Raw genomic sequence first — 18,166 nt, forward strand, 5'->3', positions numbered from 1 at the left:
GCCCCTTAGGGGTGCGGGCCAGGAGGACTGCGTTATCCACATATAGCAGGACGGGCAATCCTCGCCGACCCACGTATGGGTAATCAGCCCCTGTGTCTAACAAAACTCCTTCTAGAAATCCACCAAGTAACGCTCCACCCCCATGGCCTCCATGGACTGCCAAAACTTTCGTCGGTTGACAGAGTCAAAAGCCGAGGAAAGATCCATGAAGGCCATGTAGATGGTCCAGGGGTAAGCGATGGTGTATTTACCTAGGATCAGGTAGAGATTTAGGCACTGAGCCATTGTCGAGTGCCCTGGACGGAACCCATACTGGATGTCCGAGATGATCTTATTCTCCTCCGCCCAAGTACTCAATCTCTTTAGAATGACTCCCCCTATGATCTTTACAACGGAGTCAATCAGGGAGATAGGCCTGTAGTTCATCGTACAGTTGCGATCCCCCTTCTTATAAACTGGTACAATTGTTGAGACTCCCCAGGATGTTGGGCATCCTTCCTTGTCCGCTGCATTACCCACTGCGGTCAGGATCAGGGCCCATAAAGAGGGATTAGATTTAAAAAGATCCAGAGGGATTCCATCCGGGCCTGGGGCCTTTTTATTTGTAAGGTTGTTAATGCTCTCCTCAATTTCATTCAAAGAGAACACCATTACTTCATTACCTGAGATCTTATCGGAGATGACTGACGATGTGGATGTGTTTTTAAATATATTAGCAAAATGGGACACCCATTCTTCCTCTGTGATGTTGGAGCCCACTTCTTTGACCTCTTCCGCATAAAAAGGTGATCGATTAATGGTGCTCCAAAATCTAGAGCTACTAGATAGGGTCACGGGATCTAGGAGCTCCCTCCATAGTGCATCTTTTATTTCCACTTTACGTTTGGCCAGGGCATTTTTATAGTTTTTCCCGCAATATTCTAATCAAGGAACTGTCCCTAGGCGTAGTTTTTAAACCTGCCTTAAGTTCTCTTGCAGCTTTTGAGCATAGATGACAGAACCATCTCGGTTCACTAGACATGCTAGTTCTCCCTTGAGCTAATAACATGCCTCCACTTTAGTAGCGATACCATCAAAGGATTTTAGTATTCCTGTAGCCATAGATTCATCGTGGAGGCAGCAGGAAAATTCTGCCGCACAAGTAACCTTAAGTGTGTCATGAAAGAGAGACTAGATTACTTGGCTCCATTTAATCTGCCGCCCTCCATCAGTTGGTAATAAGGTGTTACCTCCTTGTGCTTGTCCCTTGTGGTCCATGAATGAACCGCAGCCTCTACCTTTAACCCCTTTAAAGCTAGTAAACAAACCTCCCCAGTGCTGCGCTGTCCATTATCCGGTGCTGAACTGGACGTCCAACGGTCGTGCGCAGCACTGGGGAGGTAGTGCCCGTGACGACCGTTGGCCGACGGCAGCACTTAAGGGGTTAAATGTGGGATGCCTTTGTTTACTAAGTGGTGGGGCAAAACTCAGCGCAGAGGATAAATCTAGCTCATCAAGCATATCATTAAGGGCGTTACCTTGTCTAGTGTGCTCAAAGTGGAGTCCCGTTATCAGTGGGCAACCCAGTGTCCCCATGGTGTTGGACTCAGGGTCACCACAAGGATGAACATTAAAGTCTCCTGCAATGAGCAGGTTCTTTATTTGTGAGCCGCAGCACTGTTTGACAAAATTATTCAGCTTAGCAATCCCACAGCTCTCATCTTTATGAATAGCGTTATAGAAATTTATCACATGGAGGGTACTATCTTTATGGCCTAAAGAGATGACCTGGATGTTTCTATTATCAAAAGGGATAGCCCTGATACTACATCTAAGGGCCAGCGATGCAAAGATTGCCAGACCACCCCTGGCTTTACCACTAGTTGCACTAATCGCTGGAACAAAGAAGGCTCTATACCCCTCCAGTGCGAAATTACTATTAACGAGCCATGTCTCTTGGAGACATATTAGTGAGAAGTTACTAACGAACTGCACCCACATGGGGTCAGTGTCCTTTCCTGCCAACCCTGCGATGTTCCATGAAAGTACGTTATCAGCTTGATTGTTCACCTTGATACCCGAGGTAACCACCCGAGGAGGATCAGACAATAATATTTCAGGGGGATTATTTTCCTGATACCCATCAGCTGTAAAGGGGGCATGTTTGTCTATTTTAACTCCCACGGCTACGGGCTCATGCACTAAACTGTCAGCCAGGGGAAAACTAATTTTGGGTATGATGATACTGTTGGGGAGGATAGGGGTTACCTTTTTGCCGCACAGTCAAAACCCGTATCCACCCCAGAGAGGTTTCCTTGGTTGCCTCGACAGTAGTGGACCCATTCCCTGGTGTACTCTGTAGTAGGGTGTCCTAACGTGGTGTCCCCCATTCCAGGTGTCAGGTCGGACTCGGGTCGATATCCCATAGAAAAAACCTAGCAGTAATATCTCTATACCCGAGCCCCTGGACTCCCCACCATGCTCAGCTTCCCTCAGTTTCCTTTCTATGGGTGCTGGACTATTGAAATTAATCACAATGCAATCTCCACTTCTAGATTTTCTCGACCTGCCCAGCCATGACACCCGTCGGGCCATAATAACATTATGCCCTGCCGTGTGTACTTCTGAGGTATTAAGGGACAGCCAATGGGCAACCTTGTTTTTCAATTGGCTGCAATCCTCTTTGACTCCCTCAGTAAGAGGTGGTACATTTCCCAGTACTAACACCAGCGGGGTTGATTGGGGGGTAGGTCAATAACGGGGAGGATATCCATGTTTTTGGTAGAATTGGCCAGATTTCTTTTCACCTCCACCTGTGTGGATAACGGAGTATATAAAGGAGTTCTGTTTGCAATGTTTGCTATTTTCCCCTACGACAGCTGTTTTACCTGTGTCCCCCGGTGTGTTAAGGCTACCTCCCTCCAACACATACTCCTTATTTGATGTATTCCTCTGCTCGTTAACTACGCTAATTGGGGTCGGACAAGACATAGGTGGTGGAATTATAGCCTGTTTGCTCAGGTTTATATGAGAGCCCCCAATTTGCAGACTGGATGATAAGCTCTCCAACATGTGGGTATTTTCTGCAGTAGCCTTATGTAACTTTCCCATTTTCTCATTAATTATCTTCAGTCTCTCAATGAGTGGAAGCATAAATGACTTAAACAACTGTTCCACTTGAGATATGGTACATACAACATCGCTAGGTACGAGTGTAGCGTGTGTGAGAGGCTGAGAGATAACGCTGGATATGGATTTTGGGGGTGCAGTCATTCGGGTAGCAGGTGCATTAGTTATAATTTCTTTGGAGGGAAGGGGTTTTACCATTTTATTTGTTGTTTTGGGCACTTTTGGTTGTCTTCCAAGTTGTCGGCCCTCTCCCCTCTTTCTTTTACCTATTTGTTTAGGGCATGAAGCTGTAATTTTCGGGGTATCGATAGCCTGTACATTCTTAGTAGTTAAAACAATGGGGTGGAAATCCTCAGATGATAAGCTACTGCCTGATGAAATATTCAGGGAGGTAATGGAGATACACCCATCTGGACCTTTACTTGAGGTTCTTGAACTAGTCCCACTGATTCTCCGGGTGTCTGGTTGTTCTGGTGTTACAGCGTTCTTAATATTACCCAAAGAGGACCACTTTGATTAATGGACATGTTTTCAATGAATTCACACACCCCTTTGAGTCCAGATAAATAATGCATAGACTAGAAGAGAGAGACTGAAATTACTAGTAGGACAACTCAATCAGTCAGAGTGTCTTACACAGTCAGCCAATTAGTTAAATCAAACACTGGCTATGGGCGGACCTGCACCAGCAAGGAAATAGTGTGATGTAAAACAGTAACCCCACCGACAAAACATTAACAACATTGCATCTAAAGTAGGAATATAGATTTAATGTACCCTAACAAAAATAAACTATGTAAAAAACCCACAAAAGCTGACCCACCCCCTCCCTAACCCCAACCAATGTCCGTAAGAAAGTCCAAATGTCCAAAACCCCAACGCCCAATTCCCACCCACCAAAACAAGAATTAAAAAAGGGGTAGAAGACAGGGACTCTATGATGTGTGGATGGATTGGAGGACGACACGCATTTGCTCCTCTAGACGGGAGACGTGGCGCTTGAGAGCACGGCAGTTGCAGCCCTGGGGGGGCAGCAGAGATGGTAATGCGGTGGTGGGCGGCCCCCAGATGGTGGCACCGTACCGCTGGAGGGCGGTGTCTGGGGCCCGGGGCACTGGAGGAGGCTTGAAGTGCTGCAGTCTCCTCCTCTGCCAAGACCACCAACCATAGATATTCGCGCTGGGTTGCCTCCCGCTTGCAGCGCCGTGCCTTGGCGGCCAACTCCTTCCGATCAACTTTGGAAGGAGTAGCTGTATATCAAAAAGAAAAAACAAGACAATTGTAAAATATACTCTTAGAAAAACAGTAAGACAAGTTAATTATACACATAGTGGCATGGTAGCACTATAAAGCACAGTACATAACATTTGTGGTATGTATCTACTATCTATCCTCCAACTTGCTTGGGCTTTAACATTTGCAGGATATTTTTCAGGCATTCAACCAACCATGCATCAGATTCTTTACTATTAGCCACCTTTGCAATTTGCATGCTTGCATCACACTTATCCTTCTGTCTGTCAGTCATAAATATTAAATCTCACCTGTCCTTCTTCCTTCCACCCGTCTTTCACTTTTTAGTTGAACACCAGGTAATCTGATCTGACTTTTATTCTTCTCCATAAAACTTTCAAAGTGGAGTTGAAATCACAGATAGATTAGGCCATTGGTTACTCAATACTGCCGCCCCTATGCCAATTAAAGGGTGTCTTCACTCTTCAAACGTTCACAACAACTCTTACTTAGGACATCATTAGGATGGCGGGCGGACTTCATCCTCACGCTAAAAAGGGACCGCCCACCCGCCATAAGGGCGGGGGTCCCGTGGGGACAATTAGGATGCGCCCGCCACAGTGGCGCACGAATCCCGTATTTTTAACATTGTGGGGGGCGGTGCCGAAAGCACTGCCCGCCGCAATGCTAAAAATACATGTTGTGCTTTTCCAAGCACAACGTGACAGGTCCTGCGCGGAGCCTGCCACGCTGTGCTTTGAAAGGCAAGGGGGTACCATAGCATAGGTACCCTTCATGGGGGCCCGCAACGTGCACCCCAAGCATACTCCGCATGCCTTTCCATGGCGGCAATGCTGCCACGGAAAGGCATTCTAAAATGCAGATTATATGGCTGGCGGTGTGTTTCAGACACCGCCACCATATTGAACCCTTTTCCGCCCAGTCGACATGTCGAGTGTGCGGAAAATTGGCAGACGGTTTCTATCCGCCATGGACCCCCAGCCATTGTAATATGGCGGGGGGTCTTTTCTACAGGGATGGTGGGCGGTTTGCCCCTGAAGGGGTCGGCGGTGACTAGCGCCAGCCCTGCCGGGGAAATCCGCCCACCATCCTAATGAGGCCCTAAGTCTCAACAGTACAGTATACATACAGTACACCCTTGCAGTGAGTGTAATGTCAAGAATAGTTAAGGATTATGAATCTAAGTTACCACCGCCCGCCACTGGTGCTGGCACTCCCCCTACCGCTCCATCGGTATCGGCAACAGACGCATCCTCTCCCTCCGCGTCACCTTCGCAGGCTCCGGCAATGGTGGTCATGGTCGGTAGTGTGCCTAGAAAACATTACACATTTTTTTAGGCGTCATGTACACCTCCCCCTTTTGGTCAGTAGAAAGATTGAAAAATGAGTTGATAGTATATAACATACATCACTAGTACAAATCAGGTAGTAGTAGAGTAGACACTAGTAGTTATATATGGTCCCTAGGGTCATTCTAGCCTTTGCTTAGTTAGCCCAAACCATGCAACCATTTTAAATGTGTGTCTTTCATTTTTGCACATGTGATGTTACCTTGCTGCTTGTTGTATAAGACACCTTTGAGCCCACATGACCTCACACTGCTACTGTCTAAGCTCTGCGTACAAGCGGTCAACCAAAACATTAACAAGCCCCTTTTTTATGAAGATCTGGTGTACTGTTAGTCCATATTGCTTATCCATAAATGCTACACTTTTTGGCACGGCTGAGAAATGCTTGCAATATACTAACGCGCACCATTTCATTTTTCCCATTACAGACGGAAGATTCCCTTCTACGAACCAGAGCTTTGCAGAGCTTATGATGCAACAACTACCAGTACTAGGTTTTTCTAAGGTGAGGGGTACCCAGATTTCACTAAGAGATCTTCATTTATAAATTTATATAAACTATATTCCTACCTAGGGGATGGTGGTGCTTCCACCACTGTTCAGTTATCATGATGTATTACCCAACTGTAAGTAAGTGTAACAATGTTTATTGTTTTAATGTTATTGATTTTCCTGCTGGTGCTGTATTGTAGAACAAAAGTACAGAGCTTGTCAATTAAAAATAAAAATTTTGAACTTCCATAGACTTGGTGGTATTTGGTGTGGACATACACGAGTGAGCGAGCGAAAGGAAGGGTGTGCATGTGCATTGCTTCCACGACTGAGAGGTTGGGTGTGTTATGTTCTGGGTTGTCTACTTGTTGAGTATCTTGGGGAGAGGGTTCGGAGAGCTAATAGTTATGACATGTGGAGTAGTGTGGCTCACTGGTTAGTGGCGGCAGGCCTGAGAGCAGAAGTCAGCCCGGGACCAGGGTTCAATTCCCGACGCGGCAGGGTCATGGACCTTGGTCAGCGGACTTGATAATTCTCGCTTCGGTGCTTACTCTAATCAGGGGTTCCACTCGGCAACTCTGGGCATTAGCTTGCCTAATCTCCACAACGGCCCCACCAATTCCGGGGATGCCTGGCTCCACCTTGGGGACTCCCAGCAAGGGACCATCCCACAGGGAAAGCCAGGATGGGTTCCCCAGAGATATACAGCGCCGGGACGCCCCGTTGCTGGGGCAGCTGTGCGCTTTACAAGTATACTACATTTATATTTACATTTACAAGACTTTACTATAAGTAGTCGGGCAGGGGATGTGGTGGTGGGTTCTGAACTTCTGATTGAGGTGTGTGAGGAAGGTCCAACCTCCCATCACCATTCACCAACGTCCTATTTTCTTGCGCAAAGGTCTGTATGTGCAAAATCCCTACAACAGTAGTAGTATGTCCTATCATATCAAAATAGTAATAAATCTGGTTGGACATTTGTTGGTGTGAATTGTCAAAGCCTCAAGATTAACAAAGACTCAAGATCAATAAGACTAGAAGTAGTACAAGAGGACGACCCAAAGGACTGGACTCAATGGCTAGAGCTACTGGTGAATCTGAGTTTTATTTACAACCTTTTAAATAAAGAGTGGCCAACTGGGCAAGCTTAGATACTACAGTACAGACAGACTAATAGTAGTAGTAGTACAGAGAGTCAGCATAACAGAGGCATGGATAACAAGATCGAAGGATACTTGTTGGTAAAAAATAGCATTAGGAAACTGAAACAATAGTTCGGGAAAAATATGGTGCAGTAAAAGTTATTGAATAAGAATTATTATTAAAAACAAGAAGACTTACTAGGGCTATCAGAGAGCCCTCGTTGGTGTCCTCCTGGTGTTGTTCTCCCGCCGACTGTGTCCCACTCCCTGTCTGCCTGCCCCGGGTACTGAACAGGAAAGATTTAAGAAAGCGACAAACATTGATGGATGGTGTCAAACAAATAAAATATTTTTAAAGAACGGTCAAAAAACACTCATGTAAACAACAATTACAATAACTAAATTGACCGATCTCATCTGGTCAACAAGTAGTATCGGGGGATTCGCGGATCGACTACTTACTATTTATCAACAATAATCTTTCTTCACATGTCCTACCTCTGTAGGCATAGTTAGAAACTAGCATTTAAAAAACCTTAGAAATTCACTTTAAAAACCATGGGTTTCACGGGCATTATAGTTAGAAATGAGCATTTAAAAAACGTTTGAAATTCACTGAAAAAACCATAGGTTTCAGGCACGTTATAGTTAGAAAGAAGTTTTTAAAAAAACCTTAGCAATTCACTGAAAAAAACCATAGGGTTCAGGGGCGTTATAGTTAGCTGGACATTTCACTCATACAAAACCATAGAAATTCCACTGTTATAGTTAGTTCAGCTAACTATAACTCGTGCCCCCGCAATGCACTGCTGATGATGTCATATATTACATCATTCATGACATGGTCAGTGACAGCACTGATGACATCACTGATGACATCATCCAGTGAATGTGTTTTTTTTATTTAAATATGTATTTTATATATATATATATATATATATATATACCAATCTTCGAACGTTCTGTCCTTTTTCGACCGCCTGTCAGAGCTGCCAGGCACCGCTGTTGCTATTGTGAGATTCCTTTCCACCCACATGTTCAAGGTGGTTAACTACCATGTACAAGTTGGCGGAAAGGGACCTTGGGGGCCTGTAGCATGCCCCCTGCACGGGCACTTTGCCTTGGGGGTCAGGGAGCACCTATGGTGCCCTCCTAAATTTCCATGCACCATGTGGCAGGCACCACATTGTGCCTGCCACGTGGTGCAGGGAAATGTAAACAGTGCCCTATGTACATTGCGGCGGGTGCTGCAGCCAGCAGTGCCCAACACAACGTAAAGTATGGCCGGTGCGACCGCCACAGTGGCCGTCGCATCGTAATGCGGTAGGTGGGTAGGCCGCCTACCACAGCAATGGCCGTTGAATGAAAGTCCGACCCCCATCATAATGACCCCTATAGTTGTTTAAAATATAGATTTTTTAATTAGTGTTATGTATTTTAGTTTATATTTTAAATGTATGCAATATATGTTTTTTTGTATAAGTATTATGTTTTTTAATATATGTGTTACATTTTTAGTAGTTATCAATTTTATTTTAATTACATTTTGCGTTTTTTAGTTCAGTAGTGGGCTGTGGGTTTATAGGGGAATATGGTTGGAAGTAATTTAATTATAATGAATTAATGAATATTTGTTATTTATTAATATTTATTTAATTGATATTTATAGTGTTAATTGTGTAAAGTAATTTATTTGTAATGAATTATTAATTGGTTGTTAATTAATATTAATTAATTGGCAAATAATTATGGTAATTGTGTAATTTCTTTTAGGTGCGGGTTGTGGGGTGTATCGTGTTAAAGGGTGAGAAGTAATTTTTGATTAATTAATAATTTGTTGGTAATTTATATTAATTAAATTATTGAAAATTAATTCTCAAAATTGTGTAATTAGTTCTAGGTGCGGGATGCAGGGTTTAAAGGGGTAAAGGGTGGGAAGTATCTTAGACTTAATTAATTAATAATTAGTTGATAATGTATATTAATTGATTGTAAATTGATTATGGAAATTGTGTATTTAAATTTAGGTGCGGTTTGTGGGGTTTATAGGGGTAAAGGGTGGGACGTAATTTATGTGTTATTAATTAGTTGTTAATTCCTATTATTTAATTGAATATTAAATATGGAAATTGCATCATTAAATTTAGGTGTGGGTTGTGGGGTTGATGAGGTAAAGGGTGGGAAGTAATTTATGTTTAATCAATTAATAATTTGTTGATCATTATATTTAATTAATTATTTGATATTTGATTGGTATTTGTTTATATCTTTATCTCTGGGGGGTTTAATTTTATGGGGTTAAGGGAGGGGAGTAAATGAATTTTACTTACTCTATCATTAGTTGTTAAGTACAATTCGTTTTTTAATTGAAAATACGTTTTAATTTTGTAATTAATTTTTTTACAGTTTAATTTTAGCTGTGCGTTGTGGAGATAATAAGGGTAAAGTGTGGGAATTTAATTAATTTTTATGAGTTTTAATTTGTTTTTTAATTAATACTATTTCTTTAATTGGTAATTAATTATGGAAGTAGAATTTTAAAAAATACATTTAGATGTGGTTTGTGAAGTGTGAGTACATGTATATAATAATTCATGTTTTTGTTTCTAAATAATTTGTAAATAAAAATATTTATTTGTTTGAAAATTATGTTTTATTTTATTCAATAAAATATTTGTTGTTATTTGTCATATGTATTTAACAGTTTATGTTTTTTAATTTGTTTCTTAATATTAAATATATTTGTATTTTAATTTTTAACATATTTATATATCTTTTTATTTATTTACTTTTTAAAATATTTTTGCTGTTAATATTAAGTTTGGTTTTAATTTTGAACTGACCGTAGTGAGAATATTAATTGTTACCCCTCCGCAATCCTACACTTTTTCTGCTGTTGCACTCACTGGATTGGGAATAGTAATTTTACCCCTCCGCTATCAATCAATCAATCAATCAATCAGTGGTCTTAAAGCGCGCTACTTATCCGTGAGGGTCTCAAGGCGCTAGGGGGAGGGGAGATTCGCTGCTCCGTGTCACTTTAAGAGCCAGGTCTTGAGGTCTTTCCTGAAGGTTTCCAGGTTAGGGGAGCATCTGATGCTCACAGGGAGCGTGTTCCATGTCTTTGCCGCAATGAAGGAGAAAGCCCTCCCGCCTGTTCTGGTTCTGCGGATGCGAGGGACTTCTGCCAGGGCGAGGTTCTTTGACCGGAGGTTTCTTTCGGGCACGTGGAAGGAGAGTCGTTCGTTGAGGTATGTTGGGCCGGCATCGTTGAGGCTCTTTTGTATGCGTGGGTGAGGAGCTTGAAAGTGATCCTATCTTCCACGCTATCCAACACTATCCCTACTGTTGCACTCATTGGAGTGGGAATAGTAATTTTTACCCCTCCGTTATCGAACACTTTCCCTATTGTTACAATTATTGGAGTGGGAGTAGTAGTTTTTACTCCTCCACAATCCAACAATTTCCCTACTGTTGCACTGACTGGAGTGGAAATATTAATTGTTACCTCTCCGCTATCCAACACTTTCCCTACTGTCGTACTCACTGGAGTGAGTATATTAAATGTTATCCCGCCACTATCCAACACTCTCCCTACTGTTGCACTCACTGGAGTGGGAATAGTAATTTTTACCCCTCTGCTATCCAACACTTTCCCTACTGTTACACACACTGGAATGGGAATAGTAATGTTTACCCATCTGCTATCCAACACTTTCCCTACTGTCACAGTCACTGGAGTGGGAATAGTAATTTTTATCCCTCCGCTATCCAACACTTTCCCTACTGTTGCACTCACTGGAGTGAGAATAGAAATGTTTACCCCTTTGCTATCCGACACTTTCCCTACTGTTGCAGTCACTGAAGTGGGAAATTTATGTTTAAATATTTATAAATAGTTTAGGGCCAGATGTAGGTAATTCTATTTTAACGACTCATAAATACCGAATTTTACCGATTCGGTATTTATGAATCGGTAAAATAGAAGGTGGGAGATGTAGGTAAAATCGGTATTTGAAATACCGATTCTGTAAAAATCGGTATTTACCGATTCTGTAATTACGGATTCGGTATTTCCCATTGATTCCTATGGGCTTTGAAGCCCATAGGAATCAATGGGAAATACCGAATCCGTAATTACAGAATCGGTAAATACCGAATCCTGCAAGGGTGCAGGGGGTGTCACTTTGACACCCTCTAGCACCCCAATACAGGCATGTGTGCCAGACGTGTTCTGAGGAAGGCTGGGTGAGGGTCCACCTTTGACGCATTCACCAGCCTGGGGGTGGCGGGCATCCTTAGACACTCTGATTTTCTCATTGACCAATGAAATTCAAGTGCCCAGGCCATGGCTTGCCTACTTTTGTTGTATTTCCTGTTTGATTTACTGGAAACAGGCCCACAGTCGTACCATGGCAATCCTTATGTCCTCCCACATATAACACTAAAATCCAGTTGGAAGCAGGTACTGTACCCACAACAAAACTTACAGACAGAAGTCTGGTAGGATAAAAGCATGGTCATTCAGCAACCATGCAGGGGATACACAAGAATTGTCATGGCATTCTTTTTGTTCCATTTGAAGAGCACAAAACCTTTACATATGCTTCACATATACCTGTCTTGCTGTTGATACTGTAGTGTCAACAGGAAGGGCACAGCCTCAATCTGCATATTTTTTTGAGCTCAGATGAGCCATCTCTGCCCATTCAGGTCTAATGCGTGCTCCAGGGAGGAATTTCTCGTCTCTTTCACACCCATCCCTGTGCTGTGCACAGGCTGGGAGTTGTCCAAGGCTAATGCTAATTATCCTTCTGACAGTTCAGGTAGGTAAAGGTCTACTTTCTAAAAACTACTTTTCCCTAGTACTTATTAAAATGCTGACTTGACCATTGAATTGGATGAATAATAGTGGTATAAATATTCTAAAAGCTCATCTCATTCATGAGAAGCGGCATTAGCATTTTAGCTGTATTTTGTTTTCTCTAAACAGGCCGCTAGGCCTGTAAAAATTAAAATGTAAATCCAGTACTTTTATAGCGCACGAATCACCCCCGAAGGGGGATCTCGGCGCTGGGAGCCATTGGGAAGATTAAGCGAGCTATTGCCCTGAGTCGCATGGTGCCACTGGAGCCGGGGATCAAACCGTGATCCCCAGCGTCCAGCGTCAGTCGCCCTGGCTACGGCGCCACACCTCCCCTGTAGGGACTTGTTAACCTTAATATTTTTCATGTCCTGCTTTTAAATGCCATTCACCCAACTTTGTGGTCTACAAAGTTTAGATAGGAGGGACTTAATAATATATAAAAGAGAGTTTTACCTGTTAAAAAGGGGATATTTTAACAAGTTTTCCAGTACGTTTTACACTACAGCAGTCAGGCTGCAGCAGTAGGTCTGAAGCATGTTTTGCTTTGTCACACTAGTGGATGGCACAATAAGTGCTGACATTTTAACTTTCTATGCCATAGCTGTCGTTTCTGCCCCATATATTATGGTATTATAAGAAAATTCAATACGCACTCAGGTGTTAGCCAATTTCTACATGTTTTAGTGGTCAGAGGACATATAATGGGCATTGGACAGCAGTGCCCCAGAGTGCAGAGTCTTAAAACCAGCAGTAAAGTACACAGACATTTTACAAAAGCTATGAAAAATATATGAACGACCAGAAGAACTGAGCAAGAGCACTTGTGTGAAAAAGCAAAGCAATGTATGCATTCACATACAAAATTCTCTTGAGTAACCCCTGTAACATAGTTTCAGAGTGTTCACAAAAGCTAAGCAAAATATGCACTTTCATACAAAATCCTTGTTATCAGTCCCAACTAAACTATGCAACTGAGTTAGAAAAAGCAACCAATTCTGCAAACTATGGGTAGGTAAATGATGGAGATTTCCATATCAATTATTGTGGAATGACTTTCCAAGAAAATCTTTGGATGCCTTATGATTTCCTGATCTTCAGTTGTGCCAAGTAGGCGTATGAGCGAAGTCTTGCTTCAGCTCCTCAGCTCAGCTTCTAGAGTTGTATTAGATAAACAAATTATATCCTGAGCTAAGCAACAGTATATCAATACAGGTGAACAAATTCCAAAAGAGGAGTAATCTTCAGATCTTCTGTTTATAAATTCCGTCTTTCTTCATACACCACACTAGCCGCCAACACGTGTTTCGTCTTGGTACAATTAACCATAGACTTCTTCAGGGCTATAGCTAGAGTAAAATAGAACTCTCCATAATTCAGGAGAGCATATAAAAGTGATAATTTATTTTACGATGGCTCCTAATTCAATATGAATGACGAAATCCCAAATATAAACTCTTCTTTGGTCGGCCTCCGTACAGAGTGTGTGTTCCGTTCCGTGGCTACACGCCAACGAACACACATTCTGTACGATCTTTTCAACCTCTAAGGATAGGAATTCGGAGGCTGACAAGGCATGTCTGAGCGAGAGATAGCAATTATATTGAGATTCATGTAAGGAGAATTCTGTTTGATTGGTAAGGATGTCATGTGGTCACCTTCCCACATGACACACCTATCCGATCCCTTCCCCTGAATTCTTCAAGTTATGCCACCAGGCCAGCAATCTCCCAGTCCATAGTGCTGACCTCCAGGCCCGGAATACCATCCCGGATTCTCCGGGAGCGCTTGGGCAACAGGCACCCATGAAGTATACCTACAATGTTATCCAGGCCGCCAAGTGTAACCTTCACTCTGAAGGCGGGGTCCTCCCACCCACCATGCATCCATTCATTCACCACTAGGGTATGTGCTTCCCAGTACAAATTTGCGTGCCCTTGAGCTGATGTTTATGAACCCATGGTTTGGGGTAAAGGAGGGGATGTTCTGTAGGACATACAACAGGGGTGGGAGGGCAATCATCATACACATGGCCACTTTGTCCAGCAGATTTATTGGTCATTTAGTTCATTTGTATAGGTCTTCCTGAAATGTGCAAGTGAGAGGTCTAATGTTAAGACTCTATGCTAGTCCGGACTCCCAGGCCATGTGAATTCCCACATTCTGGATAGTAGGATGCCAAATTTTGAACCCTCGATTCCCTCACAGGGGGACTAGGAGAGATTTGGACCATTTCATTTTCAGTCCAGATGCAGACCCAATAGTGTCCAAGATAGAAATACGGTGGGGCGTTGTCACCTCCGACCTGGCCATAAAGAGAAGGACATTGTCAGTGTAGAGGGCTATCCTATCTTCAAGTACCATTCCCCAGTCAAATACCCAAACCTGGGCGACACATCGCACCCAGGCCGCTAGCGGTTCTATGACTAGGGTAAAAAGAAGGGGGGCCAAGGGGCCTCCCTCTCTGGTACCTCGCCGGATCTGAAATCTAGGTCATATTACCCCGTCCACCCATATATGTGCTCTTGCATATAGATTATGAAAATAGGATTGGAATTGTGCGCAAAAACCCTGCTTTACTAGCACTTCATGAAGAAAGGCCCAGACCAGAGAATCAAAGGTCTTCTCAAAGTCAAGGAGCATGAGCACTGTAGAGAAGTGCAGTGTCTGGAATTGTGCCAATGCCTAGGGAACTCTTCAGATGCAGTGCCTTGTGCTGCAGTGGGGAATTAATCCACATTGGTCTGGGTGGACGAAGCAGCTCAGCATGTGCCTGAGTCGTATCACCAGGACCTTAGCGAAGAACTGAACCTCAGTGTTTATAAAGGAGATAGGATGGTAAGAGGGTGGCTTCTCAGGTTTCAGCAGCACGACTATGGTGGCTAGATCTATCTCTGTAGAGAAATTACCTTGGTCAATGGCTTCGAGATACATATGTAAGATAGGTGGAAGAATGTTTTGCCGCAGTCTGCGATAGTATTACATTGGAAATCCATCTGTGCCAATAGTCCTGCCCCAGTTAAGCTCCAAGAAGGCCTAGTTAATCTCCTCTCTGGTCAGTGGCTGATTGAGGTCCACCTGTTCCATGCAGGTCAGTCTGAACAGATAAATGTCTGCAATTAGCGGGTGTAGTAAGGTGGAGTATTATGTGGTAATGCTAGTTAGGCTTCACCATATAATACTCATATACCTCAAAAACGGTCTTTAGATTCGCAATAATAAATCCTCAGCTCAGTTCTGGTAGGGTGGCAAAGAGCAGTCATGCTCTACTAGAGGAAGATGTGTTAAGCATTTTAGATTTTCAACATGGACGATAAGTAATTGACATGACTCAATGGAAATCCGACACCAATTGATAAAAATTAAGTATATTTTTATCTTAATTTTACCAAAACAAATGGAATGCATACACATAACTGAAGTCATAGATTTTAGAGGCAATATAAAATCAGTGCAAAAGAATACAGTGCGACATAAACTTTTCAGTCAATGGGACATACCACTCGTAACAATCGGGCACTTGTATGTCACATTTCTTGAAACCCTTTTACAGTAAAGGTGATGTACATCCCCGGACCAGGCCCCGATAGGCAGTTCAATTTTATCTGGCCCGTGAAGCCAGAGTGCAGAATTGTCTTGTTTGCCTCTGGTTCTGGATGGGAGCTGAGAGAGAGATGCTTTTACCACGTATACGGTGGAAAAGCACAACAATGGGTTGGTTGCAGACATCGGATCTAGGTGTAGCATCAAATGAAGGGGTCAGTTGCTGGACTGACAACCAAGAACCCTTGGCAGAGGTAATCCTTGGATAAAGATACTTTGACGTCCAGTGGTACTGGGGAACACGGTAGCTGCCTGTAACTTTGTAAAAGGCAGGACTCTAGCCCCAACAATGCACTAGACCATCTGTATATTGGCGGTCCCACAGAGGACCCAATGGCCAGCGATTCTTCCGATCGGGAGCGTTGTTTTACCTGCAGTTAGCAGGGACTACTACCACTAGTCCAGGGGTTACAGAGTGTGCTTTTGGCTCTTACTGGGGTCCCTCTCTCTGGGGCATCAAGGGTTAGCCTAGGACGAGTCTTGATCAGGCAGTTCCAGGAGCAATGCCACAGAGACAGAGTTTCCCCATTTTGCTTTGTGCAAGCCCTGTTGTCACAGAAACTCTTTTTCTGGTGGCAGGGAGGTCTCTTATAGTGTCCTTTAATGGCCAGTCCCTTCCTCTCCCTGGCATTGGTCTCTAGAGCCTATAGGAGGTACAGGGGATCCAGGATATCATTAAAGCCCCCCTCCCCATGATCATCTTATTGGGGGGCAAAGACAATATAAGATCTCTAAGTGTTGGTAGAACAACCTTTACAACAAAACTTTTACAACGCACTAACATTACAACGCGGTCATTACAACGCAAACCATTACAACGCATTGCGCTGGGGGGCGCTCTAGGATAGGGAATACGTTTAATTTACTATCCAACACCTTCCCTAGTGTCCACGGGGACTGGAGTTGGAATAGTAAATTAAACTATTCACTATCCAACACCCAAAAGCACTATGCGTTGTAATGGATTGCGATGTAAAAACCGCGTTGTAAAGGCAGGCGTTGTAATAGCCTGCGTTGTAACGTCATACATCCCTAAGTGTTGTTAGATTAGGTGAATCGAATTGTGAGTGAACATATAACCTTAGCAAATTATAGTAGGTGTCATCTATGAATCCCTCCAATAAAAGATATCTTCCCAGTGCATTACGGGAGATCAGAGACCACCATCAACAGAGACTTGTGGAGCATAATCCCCTGGAGCCACGGTTGAACCCCACGTGGTATACTTTGCTATAGCCATATCTGGTCAAGAAGGTGCAGTTCATTCCCAAGAGGTGGGTCTCTTGTAGCATCACAATCTGGCGAGCATGACGGTGTAAGAATTATGACCCCACTTGCGTTTAATTTAGTCTTTGAGACTGTTCACATTCCATGCCATTGTTGTAAAATTTGTCATGGTGGTCTGTACACTCAAGAGTTTGTTGGGTTAGGAAATGTGGTGGGTACTCTCCAGGTCCATAGAAGATCCACTCAGGCCCTTTTGTCCTCAAGCTTAGTGAGGTGGAGCTGTGGTGCTTGTAGGCAATCATGCTGCAAAGTGTGCCTAGTAAACTAAAATGAAGACAAACAACATAACAAATGAACCAATTCCCTTTCCCCCAGCTCCCTTCCACCCTATACTTCCCCCTCGTAGAAGCATCTGGCACCTGTATGTGGTTCCAAAACTCCTAACTAGGCAGCAACATAAACCTTTTCCCAGGTCTCTCTCATAGTTCTTCCAGCCTTCCAGGGCTGTTCTTAGAATAGATTGGTGCTGGTGTGCAGAAATGTATTAGATCAAATAAGTCTGTTCCTACCCACACGGTTAGTGCTCCGTATGTGCGGGGGGCAGAGCTCCCTCCTCCAGTCTCCAGCAGGTTTTGGGTGTCAGTCCCCTCCCTTTTGAAATCTGCTGTAAATGGAGCCTCCTGGTGACTGAGGTGCCCACTACTTGACCTCTTCCTGCTCATGAGGCCTGTTTACCCATTTCCACATGATCCTCGACCACCAGACCCAGGGCGTTCAGGCAATGGTCGCCGTTGGTTTGGTCGTAGAGTTTGTTGCTCCGTCAGCCAGTCCCAGGCCTCCTTCGGTGTCCCAAAGAAATGTAATTGGCCCTCATGGATCACTCAAAACCATGCCAGAAATAGGAGCATGTATTGTAGAGCTATGGCCTTGAGTTTTTGTTTGATGTGATTTTATGACTTCTGTTGTATTTGTACTTGTTGAATATAGTCCAGGAAAATCATCAAACATCTGGATTGATACACGAGTTGCTGCTTTGCTCTTGCTCCATGCAGGATAACGTCCCTATCCTGTAGTTTAGTATTTTGGCAAACTTGGAGCGAGGTGGAGTCCCCTGGGGAGGGGGTGAG

Source organism: Lissotriton helveticus, chromosome 3_1 (assembly GCF_964261635.1).
Source record: "Lissotriton helveticus chromosome 3_1, aLisHel1.1, whole genome shotgun sequence".
NCBI lineage: Eukaryota > Metazoa > Chordata > Amphibia > Caudata > Salamandridae > Lissotriton > Lissotriton helveticus.